This window comes from Lissotriton vulgaris, chromosome 1_1 (genome assembly GCF_964263255.1).
Source record: "Lissotriton vulgaris chromosome 1_1, aLisVul1.2, whole genome shotgun sequence".
NCBI lineage: Eukaryota > Metazoa > Chordata > Amphibia > Caudata > Salamandridae > Lissotriton > Lissotriton vulgaris.
In genome coordinates this window covers 53,102,332-53,118,228 of record NC_141685.1, presented here as the reverse complement: position 1 = coordinate 53,118,228, position 15,897 = coordinate 53,102,332, and the positions used below count along the sequence as shown (strand labels likewise).

Here is a 15,897-nt window from a genome sequence, read left to right as displayed (position 1 = left end):
TTATTTGTGCTCATTGTTACGGTCGCCTCTGTTACACTCTGTGGGTGGGAGGGTGATGTAATAGTCCCTAGTTATTTGTGCTCATTCTTATGGTGGCCTCTCTTACACTCTGTGGGCGGGGAGGGTGTTGTTATAGTCCCTGGTTATTTGTGCACATTTCTGTGGACGCCTCTCTTCCACTCTGTGGGTGGGGAGTCGCCTCTCTTCCACTCTGTGGTCGGGGAGGTGCTGTTATAGTCCCTGGTAATTTGTGCTCATTCTTATGGTGGCCTCTCTTACTATTACTATTTGAAATAGTGCCATGCATGCTCATAGTGCTGCAGAGGCCAGGACTTCACAGCGCTTCAATCCATGCTCCTGGTCTCCAATGCATCCTCGAGGTCACACACAGACCCTGCAGGGATCCCCTTCAGCTTCCACCTCCCCCAGTGCAGCTCCCTCCTGCTGGTGCAGCTGCATTGATGCTCTTCATTCAACGTCTGGACATTGGATGTGACATGCATCATGTATTTTTGGTTGCTCACAATTTTTACTACCTCATGTTTTTGTTTGCTCACAATTGTCACTATTACCTTATGTAACGTAAGCTTTTGTAATCTGCTCTATTAGAATGTTTCTCATTATGTTTCATTTCTGTTCCTAATGTGAAGCGCTCTGACGCCCTCGGGTAAAGTCCGCGCTATATAAAAATGCATAAATAAATAAAAATAAATAAATAAAAATGCAGCGCGCGGGGTCAGAGGCCTCCCTCACCTCTGCTTGAGCACCGGTCAGTGGGGGCTGCAGGCCCTGGGGGAGAGGGGGGCAGCCTGCCTGAGTCCGGCACCGGGGGCCCGAATGCCTGTGAGGAGTGTGTGGGGCCCGGTGTGTTATTCCCCACGATCCACCATCGCACGCGCGAAGTAAACATCCATCACACCAGGACCGCGCGCCACAGCTGCGCATGTGCGAAGCGAAGACACCACTTCCGGGCGCCGAGTTAGGTCCTTGGGCGGGGAACAGACTGTGAACAGCCCTGGACAGGGGATACTCAGTCTCACTGCGCCTGCGCAGAGCAAAGACACTACCCTCCACATAGAGGAGCCGAACCGAGGAGCTTTGCACTGAAATACATCTCAGCGCGTGCTGTGGCGCGAGGCGCCTCGTGCTCCGTGGCCGGAGGCAGCTGTTGTCTCTCATTTATCGTGTCCCCAGGCGGACCTGTGCTGGCGCTGAGCTGTTGCCCTTTACTCTGCTGTGAACGAAAGAAAGAATCGTTCTTACATGCTATCTGGTGTCGGCGCATGCGCAGTTATTCCAAGGTCTCTTTAATCTGCACTGTGGGAAGCAGTGTCTATCCCCAGCGCATGCGCAGTTATCCAAGGTCTCTTTAATCGGCACTGTGGGAAGCAGTGTCTATCCCCAGCGCATGCGCAGGTGTCTATGATCAGGCCCCCTTTGAACCCAGCGCACATGGTTCAGTCCTGGCCTCAGTCTCAACAGGGAGCACAACAGGCCCCACAGGAAACCCCAGGTGAGGTTAAGACCCACAGCAGGGAGCACAGCAGGCCCCGCATTGAACCCCAGGTGAGGTCAAGACCCACCCCAGGTGAGGTCAAGACCCACAGCAGGGAGCACAACGGGCCCCACATTGAACCCCAGGTGAGGTCAAGACCCACAGCAGGGAGCACAACAGGCCCCACATTGAACCCCAGGTGAGGTCAAGACCCACAGCAGGCCCCACATTGAACCCCAGGTGAGGTCCAGAGATACAAAGATTGTCTGGGGCTGGGAGGGTCTCGAGCCTGCTGTCCGGGATTCATCTGTTGTTGTTGTCTGCATCGATCGATGATTATTTTGTATCCACAATGCTCATTGGCTCTCATTGGTGGAGTTGGGTCACTCTTTTGAAGGCCTCAGCAAACATTGACATTTTTTTCGCCTGAAAAGCCTGTGATGAGAAGCATAGCTGCCAAGGTTTCAGACTGCTATGTGTGACATTTTCATAATTTCAGGATAAATATGAGTGACATTTCAACAACTATGAGTGACTGTTTCTTGCGAGCAAAAAAATCGAGCAATGAGGACGAGGGAAACGTATAAATATCAGAAATTAGACCTATTTGAGCAATGAGAAAGAAAGGCCTGCGTGGGTAACTCATAATTATATTGACATTATCAAAATGTCACACATAAGCTTGGCTGCTATGAAAGAGGGCAGGCATCACTTCACATGACAAGCATTGAAGACCGTGACCATTTTCCTGTTCTTGACACCGAGTCTTCTTTACTTACATATTTCATAAAAGTGATAGGAAGTATGTGTTTTATTGTATTGTTATTTAATTGCTTCTCTTGTACAATGCTGATCATATAATAAACTTGTGAATTTTGGATGGCACATAAGGCGAATAAGGATAAAAAGGCGGAAAAAATGCCAAAAGAAAAGATAAGGAGCATGGTGAAACAAGGAGTATAAAACAAAACACCTTTATCGGGTGGTGATTGTTGTACATGACAGGTCACTTGGAGTGGGGTGAACAACAGAGTTAGTAAGGCTGCCACTGCAGGGGCAACCTTATTCATAGGCGAATGCTGTAAGCAGGATTAATGTAAGGCTTGTGAAGTAACTACTAATACCAGCCTCAGACATCACCACTAGAAAACAATAAAATGCGGACATCTAGAAAGCAGGACTCACATGGCTCCGCTAAGAATTACCAGCAAACAAGAGCAAGGACTTGTGTTTAGACGGCAGAATCACAGGACTATACAACAGGATGTGAGAGGCCTTAACACAGAGCTCAGCTGCGTCGGGCCTCTACCATAAATTAATTAGTCAGCTGACTTTAGGACTCTGGCCGACGCAGTCAGTACTGGCATGGAAGCCTGATTTCTGGGCAAGCCTCATGAGAGGCTGCGACACACACACAGCGACCACAGCACGGCAGGCAGTATTACTTTAAAATGTCACACCAGTAAAGTGAGCAGCCACAGTGTAATGGTCCGGCTCACCGAAGCTACACAGTTAACTTATTTGCGACCGCCAGTAGGAGATAGATATACACACAATCATACATACACACCTGTGGGTAAACTCTTAAAGCTAAATTCGTAATCATATATATTAGAGCAAGTGTTCGTCACAGATGAAAAACGTCTTAAACACTACTTTACAGTTAAGGTATTTGGGTGCAGTGTGTTTATTTTCTAAGCAGCCACGTTGAACAGCTGTGGTGGTTGACCAAAGCCAGAGCTTGAGTCAACAACTACCGCTGTGAATGTGGCAGCAAATGAGCCACAACTGCTCCCTCTCCCATCTAGAGCCCGGTGATGCTCATTAGTTCCGAGAAGTGGAAGAATGCAACGAAAAAAACGGGGATCTTTGAGGCTAGCTGATAGACGTGTAAGTGCGATTAAATATGGTCAAAGCCTATTAGGTAAACGCAGCGAATCTGCTTTTATTAACTGCTCTCTGTGAGACACTACCAACAACGTGCAACCGATCACAACACCGTAACATACAAATATAAAAAGCAACAATACTTTCTACACCTGCAAAAAAACACACAATAACTGCCATGCTTAGTCCTAATGCAGTTTGCAAAAAACGTACGAGACCATGCACTGCGTTCACTTACAAGCTGTTAGAACAAGTCAACCTTATTTTGAACGTAATACAGCCACCGGCCCCAAAAAAACGGTACATTCCTCCTCAGGCTCTACGGTCACCTACCATTGCAAACAAATATGCGCAGACCCTGCAGGATTCACTCGCCTCAGATTCGAGTCCATTCCTCCTCAGGCTCTACGGTCCCCTACCATTGCAAACAAATATGTGCAGACGCTGCAGGATTCACTCGCCTCAGATTCGAGTCCATTCCTCCTCAGGCTCTACGGTCCCCTACCATTGCAAACAAATATGCGCAGACCCTGCAGGATTCACTCGCCTCAGATTCAAGTCCATTCCTCCTCAGGCTCTACGGTAACCTACCATTGCAAACAAATATGCTCAGACGCTGCAGGATTCACTCGACTCAGATTCGAGTCTATTCCTCCTCAGGCTCAACGGTCACCTACCATTGCAAACAAATATGTGCAGACCCTGCAGGATTCACTCGACTCAGATTCGAGTCCATTCCTCCTCAGTCTCTACGGTCACTTACCATTGCAAACAAATATGCGCAGACCCTGCAGGATTCACTCACCTCAGATTCGAGTCCATTCCTCCTCAGGCTCTACGGTCCCCTACCATTGCAAACAAATATGCACAGACACTGCAGGGTTCACTCGACTCAGATTCGAGTCCATTCCTCCTCAGGCTCTACGGTCACCTACCATTGCAAACAAATATGCACAGACACTGCAGGATTCACTCGCCTCAGATTCGAGTCCATTCCTCCTCAGGCTCTACGGTCCCCTACCATTGCAAACAAATATGCGCAGACCCTGCAGGATTCACTCGCCTCAGATTCGAGTCCATTCCTCATCAGGCTCTACGGTCCCCTACCATTGCAAACAAATATGCGCAGACACTGCAGGATTCACTCGACTCAGATTCGAGTCCATTCCTCGTCAGGCTCTACGGTCCCCTACCATTGCAAACAAATATGCGCAGACACTGCAGGATTCACTCGACTCAGATTGGAGTCCATTCCTCCTCAGGCTCTACGGTCACCTACCATTGCAAACAAATATGCGCAGACGCTGCAAGATTCACTCGACTCAGATTCGAGTCCATTCCTCCTCAGGCTCTACGGTCCCCTACCATTGCAAACAAATATGCGCAGAACCTGCAGGATTAACTCGCCTCAGATTCGAGTCCATTCCTCCTCAGGCTCTACGGTCACCTACCATTGCAAACAAATATGCGCAGACGCTGCAGGATTCACTCGACTCAGATTCAAGTCCATTCCTCCTCAGGCTCTACGGTCCCCTACCATTGCAAACAAATATGCGCAGACCCTACAGGATTCACTCAACTCAGATTCGAGTCCATTCTTCCTCAGGCTCTACGGTCACCTACCATTGCAATCAAATATGCGCAAATATGCGCAGACACTGCAGGATTCACTCGACTCAGATTCGAGTCCCCTGCCACTTCTGACCAACCTCACTTCCTTCCTCCTGTGTCCCAGGACGTGAGGGAGCCGAGGCAGAGAGCATGTCACATCTGGATATTCCACAGCAGGAGCAACCACTGGGACTACGGCGGTCACATCTGGATAATTATCCCGGCCACCCCCCACAGTGCCGCAGTGTGATTGACAGCCAGGAGCAACGACTGCTGAGGGTAGGCCCCGCCCCCGGTAATTGGCAGCGCACTGTGTGTCCGTTTAGCCGCAGGGCGTCGCAGGAGATAATTACAATGCAGCCTGCCTGGAGCCAGGCACGAGACTGCACAAGCTGCCTGGGCAGATACATTGTGGCGCTCGCAGCTGCCCCAGAGCTGAGAGCAGTCAGTGGATCTTCTTTAACTATTTATGAACTCTGACTCAGAGCCCAGCAAGCAGCTGCTGGCTGGCACCACCTCTCTCAGAGAAGCAGAGCCGGCGCACAGGTGCGTGCACAGGCGCCGCCGGTGGCACACAGCTGGCGAGCTGTAAATGCGTGACAATGATTTCAGTGCGGTGTTGCGGAACACCACTCTGAAATGCATGATTGTCACATGTGATGCGTGATACTTGACAGGACTGGAGAAGATCGACTTGAATTCCGTTTTTGGCTTTCACCAGAGTAAAGGGGGGCAGCCCCGTCAATTGAAAGTGAAAGAACACACTTCCAGGCAGCAGCGACTGCGCCTCATTGTACCTGGACCTGGGCCTGCACAGCATCATCTGATGTGGCTAAAACTCCCCCTAATATGCCTCAACCTCACTAGGGCCTCAGTAACCAGGTAGCGGTCAGCCAATGCCCATCAGGTAAACAAGCATTGGCATAGCCAGTAGGTCTCGCCTCTGGGACCTTATAAGTGTTTAGTTATCCAGCACAATATCCTTGGTGAAACAACATCAACTGTTGCATGGCTAAACAATTATAAGGTCCCAAAGGTGCAACCTATTGGCTATGACAATGCTTGTTTTCATTGGTTCCTGTTTGTGCCTTTTAGAGATGCATGCTTCTGTTTTGTCCTCCTGTCTAACTACTCCCGCCTTTTGATGATCTAGGTCACGGGTACTCACAAACATTTTCCCGGGGGCCTCAAAGTTTGGTCTATGGTGTGACCGAGGCCCGCACTGATGCCAGAATGAAGGTGTTCCTAAAGTTAAAGGCCTAGTTACCTCCTTTTCCTAACTGCAATTAACCTTTAAAGAAGTGTTTGCTGTATACATATGTTTTTTTTTTCCATGTTAGTGCTGAGTCGAGTAAACGGCAGCCCAGTGCTGGTGCTGCCCAGGCGTCCGCATGTAAAGACCTGGAGGGCCGTATGCGGCCCCCGGGCCGTTCTTTGAGTATCACTGATCTAGATCCTCCCTGTCAACCACCCCAGCTACATGTGTATTTCAATATTCTTCAAAAAGGGGTCGGGGTTGAGCCGGGGCCACTGTATCTCCTTTGCTCTCGGTGGTCCCATGGGAGTAGAAGCTGCTCATTCTGCTAATCCTTCCCTAACTTTCGAGAAGTGTCAGAGCAGACAGGCTCGCTGAGTCATTCGAGTTACTGAGTGAGTCTGTTACATTTTTTCAACATTTATTCAGCAAGTCTGTTTATTCCTAATGTATGGTGACAAGAGGCTCAGATCAGATTCTTCCTGTTTCTCTTGCTAAGCCGTAGCGCGTTCATTGGGGGGATTGGAAGGGGTAGAGCTGGGGCTGCCCTTCAAGATGCCCACACCCTGCACAGCTCAAGAAGCTGCCATGGCTTAACAAGAGAAACAGGAAGAATCAGAGAAACTGACACAGGTCAGACCCACGGTACCAGAGAATACTAACTGAGAACTTGCTTGTTTGCACAGTCTTTTTAAGCCAGAGTATTTTGAACGATTGAATGTATCGCTTTTAAAATTACTCTGAATGCTTCTAAGACAATCGCATTTTAAATGTAAAGCTTTTTGAAACAAATGTTTTTTAGGTCTCGTCCTATTCCATTCCGCAAGGAATGAATAGGAAGAGACTATTGGGGCTAAACTAAGAGCTAAACTAAGCTCTAAAAAATGCGGCTTTCCAGAAGTGCATGTGTCCAGTGCATGCGCTTCTATCCGCCTGCCTGCCTGCCTGGCATCACCACATCAAAGCCAGCCATCTGTTGCTTCCCCAGCGTGGTGCCGCCAGCAGCTTCACTTCAAAGGGATCCGCTCCGCCCCCTGCTGCATCAAAGGCTTTCATTTTGTGTTTTTCTGCCCCTGTTAGTCAAGCTTTTTGTGCCTTTCTGCCCCTATTAGACTCGTTTTTTCCCGTTTTTCTGCCCTTCTGCCCTCTGTTAGACTCGCTTTTTTGTGCAGCTCTGGCCTTTCTTGTTTTTTCTTTCGGCGATGTTCTTGATCTGTTAAGGGAAACAGTGACGCATATCTCATTTGCATGCAGTAGCCAGCTGAGCACGCTGTATGAACACTGACACATGCTGCTTTTGTACATTTAATATTGTATGTGTTCAGATTGCGTTTACTACTTGTCCTCTCCGGGCCACTGTAGGCCATTGCAGGATGCGCCGCGCCAAGCACTTTTTTTGTTGTATGAACACTGACACATGCTGCTTTTGTACATTTAATATTGTATGTGTTCAGATTGCGTGAACTACTTGTTCTCTCCGGGCCACTGCAGGCTGCGCCGCGCCAAGGACTTTTTTTTGTTGTTTAAGCACTCCACGAGTGTCCACCAGCAGCCCCCCACTTGTTTGTTTTATTTCTTTCTGCAGTCTGGCTCTCTTATATTCTACAAGGTCAGTAACTTCACTGTAGGGTAACGTAAAATTCACTTAAAACTTAACCCAAACACGTTCACAAATTTCTTCACTGTAAATGCATTTTCCAAGGAGCATGTTACGGTTTTTAAAGTTCTGCGAATACTTTCTTCCTCTTCGTGCAGCTGGTCAGTCTCAAGCACCTCGGTTGCTCCCTCACCCGTCGACTAACCATTGTTCCCCCCACCGTCTCCTTTGTTGCTCTCCAACACCTAGTGGCAATGCTTTTCCCCTTTCCTCCATGTGCTACTGCTCCCCTTCCTCCTCGCACTTCTGCTAGCCCTACTCAACGCTCTGCCCCCACTTCTCTTCTCCTTCGTCAACACACTACTGACCCTCCCTTGTTTATTCACATTTCATTTCTTTTCAAAAACTTCTCCAACCTCTCAGGACTCTGTTGGTTTCGTGGATGTTGTTAATCTCCTGAGTTTTATTTTTGACATTTTGCTACGATGGAGGTGCTCCAATTCACGATTTCTTTTCATGAATTCATCCTGTACCACAAGAGACAAAAATGTTAAGCGAAGCACTATGTAATGTGAAGAAGGGGACAACTTAATCACAAATGTCACTCTGGAAGCTTTGCTTTGCACGTGCCCCATTACCACCTCTGGGGACACTGCTTTACACATACCAGCTTTCCCACCTCAAGAAACCATCTCAGCGCATATTCAACTCATAAAGCACTGTCTGACAGGTACCCCTACCAACACCTCTGACTCTACCAATCTACTGCCCTCACTCTACCGCCCTCACTCTACCACTCTACTGCCCTCACTCTACCACTCTACCGCCCTCACTCTACCACTCTACCGCCCTCACACTACCTCTCTACTGCCTCACTATACCACTCTACTGCCCTCACTCTAGCACTATACCGCCCTCACTCTACCGCCCTACTGCCCTCACTCAACCGCCCTCACTCTACCACTCTACCGCCCTCACTCTACCACTCCACTGCCCTCACTCTACCGCCTTCACTCTACCACCCTCACTCTACCACTCTACCGCCCTCACTCTACCACTCTACCGCCCTCACTCTACCATTCTACTGCCCTCACTCTACCGCCTTCACTCTACCGCCCTCAGTCTACCACTCTACTGCCCTCACTCTACCGCCTTCACTCTACTGCCCTCACTCTACCACTCTACTGCCCTCACTCTACCACTCTACCGCCCTCACTCTACCGCCCTTACTCTACCACTCTACCGCGGTTACTCTACCACTCTACCGCCCTCACTCTACCACTCTACTACCCTCACTCTACCGCCTTCACTCTACCGCCCTCACTCTACCACTCTACCGCCCTCACACAACCACCCTCACTCTACCACTCTACCGCCCTCACTCTTCCACCCTCACTCTACCACTCTACTGACCTCACTCTACCCCTCTACCGCCCTCACTCTACCCCTCTACCGCCCTCACTCTACCACCCTCACTCTACCGCCCTCACTCTACCACTCTACCGCCCTCACTCTACCACCCTCTCTACCACTCTACGGCCTTCACTCTGCCCTCACTCTACCGCCCTCACTCTACCACTCTACCGCCCTCACTCTACCACTCTACCGCCCTCACGCCCTCTCTACCACTCTACCGCCCACACTCTACCACCCTCACTCTACCACCCTCACTCTACCACTCTACCACTCTACCACCCTCATGCCCTCCGCTGCTCTCTTCCACCCTGCCTCCTTCTCTAACTCCCTGTTCTCTTCTCTTCGCCTGTGCTGATCTGCTGCTCTCTTCCACCCGCCTCCTTCTTTAACTCCCTGTTTTCTTCTCCTGCGCTAATCTGCTGTTCTCTTCCACTGCCTCTTTCTCTAACTCCCTGTTCTCTTCTCCTATGCTGATCTGCTGCTCTCTTCCACCCGCCTCCTTCTTTAACTACATGTTCTCTTCTGCTGTGCTGTTATGCTGCTCTCTTCCACCCACCTCCATCTCAAACTCCCTGTTCACTTCTCTTCTCCAGAGCTGATCTGCTGCTCTCTTCAACCCGCCTCCTTCTCTGCCTCCCTGTTCTCTTCTCCTGTGCTGTTCTGCTGCTCTCTTCCACCCCACCTCCTTCTTTAACCCCCTGTTCTCTTCTCCTGTGCTAATCTGCTGCTCTCTTCCACCCCACCTCCTCCTTTAATTACCTGTTCTCTTCTGCTGTGCTGATCTGCTGCTCTCTTCCACCCAACTCCTTCTCTAACTCCCTGTTCTCTTCTCCTGTGCTGATCTGCTGCTCTCATCCACTTGTCCTTGACTGCAAGCCAGAGAGCAGATGGTCTATTCAACATCGTCAAGGAATTTACCAATCCCTCGGCCAACTCCAACGACATCACCCCCTCTCAAGCCCTCTGCGACTCCCTAGCCTCATTCTTGCACAACAAAATTGCAGACATCCACAACAGCTTCGACAACCAACCCGAAGACCAACCCACCCATCCCCCTGCAGGACCCCCACCTCCCTTGAACACCCTCAATGACTGGAAGCCAATCTCCAACGAGGACACCATCCGTCTGATGAACTCTATCCACTCAGGATCCCCCACAGACCCATGCCCTCACCACATCTTTAACAAAGCAGACTCCATCATAGCACCGCACCTCCGAGACGTCATCAACTGCTCCCTCGACTCCGCAACCTTCCCGGAAAGCTGGAAACATGCCGAACTCAGCGCCCTCCTGAAGAAACCCACAGCTGACCCCACCGAACTCAAAAACTACCGCCCCATCTCGCTCCTTCCATTCCCGGCCAAAGTCATCGAGAAAGCGGTCAACAACCAGCTCGCCGCCTTCCTCGAAACAAACAAATCCCTCGACTCCTCACAATCCGGCTTCCGAGCCAAGCACAGCACTGAAACCGCCCTCATCGCAGCAACAGACGACATTCGAACTCTCCTGGACAATGGAGACACAGTCGCCCTCATCCTCCTTGACCTCTCCGCAGCCTTCGACACAGTCTGCCATAGCACCCTTCTACAGTGCCTCAGAAACATCGGAATACAAGGAAAAGCACTGGAATGGATCACCTCGTTCCTCACCGGAAGAACCCAGAGAGTCCGCCTCCCACCATTCATCTCAGAGGCCACTGAAGTCATCTGCGGCGTACCCCAAGGGTCCTCACTCAGTCCCACCCTTTTCAACGTATACATGAGCCCCCTCGCGGCCATCGCACGCCAACACAACCTCAACATCATCTCCTACGCGGATGACACTCAACTGATCCTATCACTCACCAATGACCCTAGCACTGCCAAAACTAACCTACACGAAGGAATGAAAGAAGTAGCCGAATGGATGAAACACAGCCGTCTGAAACTGAACTCAGATAAAACAGAAGTCCTTATCTTAGGTACCTCCCCCTCTGCCTGGGACAACTCTTGGTGGCCAGAAGCCCTTGGAAAAGCACCCATCCCGACGGACCACGCACGGAACCTGGGCGTCATCCTGGATTCCTCACTTTCGATGAACAGACAAGTCAACGCCGTCTCTTCATCCTGCTTCAACATTCTTCGCATGCTCAAAAAAACATTTCATTGGATCCCCACCGAAACTAGGAAAACGGTCACCCACGCTCTGGTCACGAGCCGACTGGACTACGGAAACACCCTCTACGCCGGTACTACAGCTAAACTCCAGAAAAAACTCCAACGAATCCAGAACGCTTCAGCCAGGCTCATATTAGACATCCCGCGTAAAGAACATATCTCTGGTCACCTGAAAAACCTCCACTGGCTCCCCGTCAATAAGAGGATCACTTTCCGACTCCTAACCCACGCACACAAAGCACTCTACGAAATCGGACCCGAATGCCTCAACACACGACTGTCCTTCTACACCCCCTCCCGCCAGCTACGATCATCCAACCAAGCCCTTGCCACTGTACCTCGCATCAACAAAACCACCATGGGAGGTAGATCCTTCTCCTACCTGGCAGCTAAAACCTGGAACTCACTTCCCACTTACCTTCGCCTTACTCAGAACCACCTAGCATTCAGAAAGCAACTTAAAACGTGGATATTTGACAAGTAATTCCCCACCCCTCTTCAAGCGCCTTGAGACCCTCTGGGTATGTAGCGCGCTATACAAATTTTTTGACTTGACTTGACTCTCTGTTTTACACAAGATAGTTCCTCTTTTTGACTCTTGTGGTTCAGCCAATTCCCAGAACCAGCAAGATAGTTCCTGTGCCAATCTTTGGAGAGGAGCTGTGTCTCCTGGAGGAGGCACACAACTGCCTCCATGTTATCCAGGTAGGAAAGGATGGACCTCCTTTTATTGGGATTGTTGAGACCTCTCGCATTGAGAGTGAGAATTTTCAATGTGGGCTGAGAAATAGCGTATCAGAGTGAGTGCACTAGCTTTGGCCAGTATTTGGGTCCCTGTGATCCCTCTTCCCCCTGAGCTCCCAACGTCTGCCTGGCCTTCATTGCACTTTGATCCTCTCTTGAATGCCTTTAACCTGCATACCCGTTCTCCACCCTCCCCTCCCTAACCCCAACTTAGAAACCCATTAACCTCAAATTGTCCAGGGCCCGCCTTTCATGCGTGTGCGTCCTTGGAAGTCGGAATAGTTGGGAACGCGTGTGGCCAGTTCCCCGTGTCTCTACACTCCCCGTGTCTCTACGCTCCCCGCAGACTTCTTCGCCGCCCACCCAGCCTTACAAATGTCACTTATCTATCCCTCAGTCGTTCACGGTGTCATCATGAGAGAATGTCTCCTTCGACAATGTCTCCAGCACTACCAGTCTTTCTTGTGCCATGGTCTTGGGGTCCGGTCTTGTCGCTCGCTCTGTGCTACGCCTACTGTAGAGCTTATGCCATCTTTCTCGAGGAGTTTTGGTCTGTGGGCCCTCTGTCTCCTCCTGGATTGGATTCTCGATGCCCAGCACCTGGCAAGTGTCCTGCATGGATCTGAGCTAGAGGAGTTTGCCCTGCCATATGAAAATCAGCCGGAAAGGGTGACCCAAAGAATACGGTATTCCTTGATTTCGAAGACGCGTGGTTGCCACTCGGAACACCCAACTCTTTTGAAGGGGTATTAGAGCCAGGTCCTGGTACAAAGCTATGGAGTCGGCCTAATATCTTAGTGTTGCTTGTCCCTGGCAGCACGTAGTATTCACTCTTTTAGTTGAAAGTCTGGAATGTAAGCCAACATATCCGGTGGGGGCACCCAGTATGCTCCTGAAGAGACCCTGCAGGTATTGTGTGATGTCTGGCCCTTCTTCTTTAGGGGGAACTCCCTTAACGCGGATGTTGTTTCGCCAAGACAGATTCTTCAGGTCTTCTGTGTGTGCCTGGAGATCGCTATGTTGAGCCTTGAGCCCGAGTGTCTCTTGCTGTAGATGCTCCATCTCCTCTTCCCGGGCTTGCTCCTGATCCTCAATGGAGGCCACGCGGTCCCCAATGGCATCAACGTCCCGCCTTATCATAAGGCGGGACGTTGATGCCGTTTGGTAACGTGTGGCCTCCATCGGTTATCTCCTTCATCTCCCCCGCTATGTCCCTTTTCAGCATCTGCAAGTCGCCTCGTAATGCACCAAATAGCGACTCTAAAAAGGTGCGGGTAACTGGGGCTTCAGAGGTGTCTGCATCTTGGCTAATTTGTGTCATTGGGGAGATCCTCCCTTCTCCTCTGCCGGTCATCAGGACCTTGGTCAGCATATTTTTTAGATTCTGATCCTTCTTGCTTCTCTCTGAGGACATGGCTGCTATACCTCTTACCACACCACCAGACTGGCCTGCCTTGTTGTGGGGGTCCCAGCCCCAGTGGGTGGCTGTCATCGGGTTTTGTCCTCCCGCTGAGCTCCAATACACTGTTGCATGATGGTGAGGGCCAGAGGTGCCACTCCCTTTCAGTCTCGCCTGGGCCTTGCTGCCATCGACCATCTGCTATTGCCCTGCTGTGCATCTGCTGCTTGTTCTCAATAGTCTAAGTACTTTGCGCCCGAATCTGTCGTAAATCTCCCTGTAGGCCAGCAGCCCTATCTGAGCCTGGAGCACTAGATGTCTTCTTGGACCACTAATTCTAATTCCTGCACTTTATGCTTGCAGGCCATGGCCTCCGGTTTCCTCTGACTTGGCAGTCAACTCCAGAGTGACTAATCCATGCCCGGGCCCCTCATCCATTGGCACCTTGTGATTCTTACAGCGTTACAGTTCATATCTCATTCCCCTTAATGGATTTTGTCATTTTAGTGTCATTTTGTTCAATACATTTTACTTAAATTTTTCTATTTCCGTTTGGGTTTTTTATTGTTTTGCATTTTGACTTTTACTTTGTTGGTTTCTGCATAAATATTTTACATATTACCTTAAGTTAAGCCTGCCTGTTCGGTGCTTAGGTACCAGGGGTTTGATCCTAGATTAATTGAACGGCTTTGAAAGTTCACTCTGACAATGGTTGTGATTGTTCCTCATCTACGACAAATAATAATTCAGTTTCTTACAGAAACTATCTGTGAAATTATCTGCAAAACAGGCAGTTGATAACCTACCAGGGTTGAAACACCCTGTGGACAAACTGGAATGTGGGACTAGTATTGTGTGGCAATAGAACCTCTACAAAATATTCAGCTTGCAGATGAACCAAGAATCACGCTTGGATGTCACACCCTTTTAAAACAAGGTAGTCAGGAAAGTGTGAAGAATCTATTGCAGCTCTTTGTATTTTGACAGCCCCAAGCAAATTTGAGAACAGAGTGGATGTATATAGCAGAGACGAGTCTGTTCACCCAATGTGAGTGGTGATATCCGCTCTGCTGATCTGCCTGAAGTTATGATGCAGCTGACAGTAGCGTGTCTGCTAAAAGCGATGGCGTGACTGGTGGAACTATAAAGCCAAATAAGAGAAAGTTATCTTCCGACACCACAGTCTTCGTGACTGAGACCAGTAACACTGAAGACTCTGAGACTCACAGCAGTATTTTCTCCTTTCAGAGCGTTATCGCTGCAGATGGAGTGAAGCCAAGAAGTGAGCACATTACTAAGGTACCAACAAAGTTTAATATTGTTCATTTGTATTAACTCTTTGGCAGTATTTGGAAATGTATTTTCTAGTTTTGTTGCTTTTTGTTTAGTTTTTTCTTGTAGGCTGTTACCTGTGGTTTAAAGGGAACAATGTTGTTGTGTGTGACCTTAATGCTGCAGTTTCCATGTCATTACCATCATTTCACTTTCCATTTTTAGCTACGTTGATATAAAAATAGCCAAACCCCCACAAGGTCTGCCATAGTTACTTGTTCTCTTAGCTAATGAGTAATAACCCTATACCCTTCCAATCTAAAAGGAACTAAAGCCCAAGTCTCTTGTAAACAAATGTTTTGAAATCAGCACAAAGTAGCTAGTTGGTTATTCTGAATCTTTGCTTGAACCCCATTTATATTCCACGAACATAATCTGACCCTTTCATTCACAATTGTTGGCCCCCTTAAAGGAACTTCAGATTGTAGATGTCAATCCTGCCTGACATTACGGAGGGCTGCTGTTAGCCAACCTAATTTGACAGTGTCAAATAATAGGTCTCCTATTTGTTCTTCTGATGATTTTAAAAGACGACCGTTGGTCATACCTATGTTTTTTTTTATATTGAGTATTTCTTATTATTCTCGGTTCTCATTTGGTTATGATTTTGTAATTTTGTTGAAACAAAAGGACTTTGCAGGGGAGTTGTTATTTTTATTCCCCAGTCCTGAAAGCGATTATGTTTTTGCATAATAAGGGTGGCGGCAGTAGAAGATGTCCAAATTACTAATGTCGATTCACGATTATTCTTGATTGTGAGGAATTCAATTGATTCTGTGTCGGTACATTTAATTTCCTTTAATGAGGGTATTGCATTACACAATTTTAATATGTTTTCCACGAGTCAAGATATCATTATTACCCCTAGATTTATATTCCATCGCAAAAATTACCTGCACCACTCCTTCTTTTTTGATCTGGGTTATTTAATTTAATTTGTTCCAGGCTATTTTCACCTTCAGCATGCTCAATTAACCTTCCATTATGATTACTAACAGTTTGAG

At 48.8% G+C, this 15,897-nt stretch overlaps 2 protein-coding genes across 3 annotated transcripts in view; one reads left to right on the top strand and one right to left on the bottom strand.

The window, feature by feature from the left end:
- Positions 1 to 939, bottom strand: part of LOC147737218 (uncharacterized) — a 98,014-nt gene extending 97,075 nt beyond the window's left edge. Inside the window, exon 1 of one of the 2 annotated variants that reach the window (XM_086919460.1) lies at positions 754 to 939. The gene's annotated coding sequence lies outside the window, so the exon portion shown is untranslated. The remainder of the gene's footprint in view (positions 1 to 753) is intronic. The other variant, XM_086919483.1, reaches the window with a different exon arrangement.
- The window catches only part of LOC147737217 (uncharacterized), a 202,780-nt gene that overhangs the window by 178,665 nt on the left and 8,218 nt on the right, over positions 1 to 15,897 (top strand).